The 922-nt window shown below is 30.9% G+C and overlaps 1 long non-coding RNA gene across 1 annotated transcript in view; it reads right to left on the reverse strand.

Moving 5' to 3' along the window:
• Positions 1–218: 218 nt before the first annotated feature.
• LOC115997311 overlaps positions 219–922 on the reverse strand; it is a 4,665-nt gene continuing 3,961 nt past the window's right edge. Inside the window, exon 3 of the long non-coding RNA XR_004093727.1 lies at positions 219–576. This is a non-coding gene — a long non-coding RNA (uncharacterized LOC115997311). The remainder of the gene's footprint in view (positions 577–922) is intronic.

The following is a 922-nucleotide window of genomic DNA, read 5'->3' on the forward strand; positions in this document are numbered from 1 at the left end:
TGAATAAATATTACTCGTATTATATTTGTGGCATACTAATTGTTTTTTTTTTAAAAGAGAATATTAATATTAACACCACACTGACACTAAATCATGTTGCTGCACGCATGCCTTACCAACTTGACTAATTGAGAACAAAGTTGCCTTCCTGCTTAAGAGACGATGAAATTCAGAACTATCACAAATTCAGTGACATGCAAAAACAAAAGAGAATAATATGCAAATCAAAACACCTTACCAACTTGACTAATTCAGAACAAAGTTGCCTTACTGCTTAACAGACGATGAAATTAAGAACTATCACAAATTCACTGACATGCAAAAACAATAGAGAATAATATGCAAATCAAAAAACTGTGAGAACCTAAATAAATACATCGCTTTTGTCCATACTACAAAAGGGAGTTAGTTTGTCCATAAAAAAACCTTACCACACAGTAAATTCCCTATTGACAATAGTTGGATTGATCATGTTAGAACGGCAAACTTGCAGGACCCTTAACCATTCTTCAACTCATAATCTACCCCCAACTGCAATCATTTTCAACTAACTCCGCTAGCTGCTTTATACAACTCCTGCATTGCCTCAAATGACATACAAGAGTTACTTAAAAAAAATGACTCTCTTGTGAGACGAGTCAGGTCAATATGGAAATGTAATACTAATTAATAATAAAGTGTTTGTTACTTATAAAAGAATGTGTAATACTTTTGAGAAAAAATGTAATACTTTTAAATCAAAATGTAAAAGTATTACATTTTCCTTCAAAATATTATAATTTCTTAAGTAATAAACATTTTATTCCAGATTAGTATACATTTTCTATTATAAGTATTACATTTTCATCTTGACCCAACCCATCTCACGGATCCGGGAGACGGTCTCACACAAGTTTTTGCCAAAAAAAAAAAAAAAAAAAAA

This window comes from Ipomoea triloba, chromosome 11, assembly GCF_003576645.1.
Source record: "Ipomoea triloba cultivar NCNSP0323 chromosome 11, ASM357664v1".
Lineage (NCBI taxonomy): Eukaryota > Viridiplantae > Streptophyta > Magnoliopsida > Solanales > Convolvulaceae > Ipomoea > Ipomoea triloba.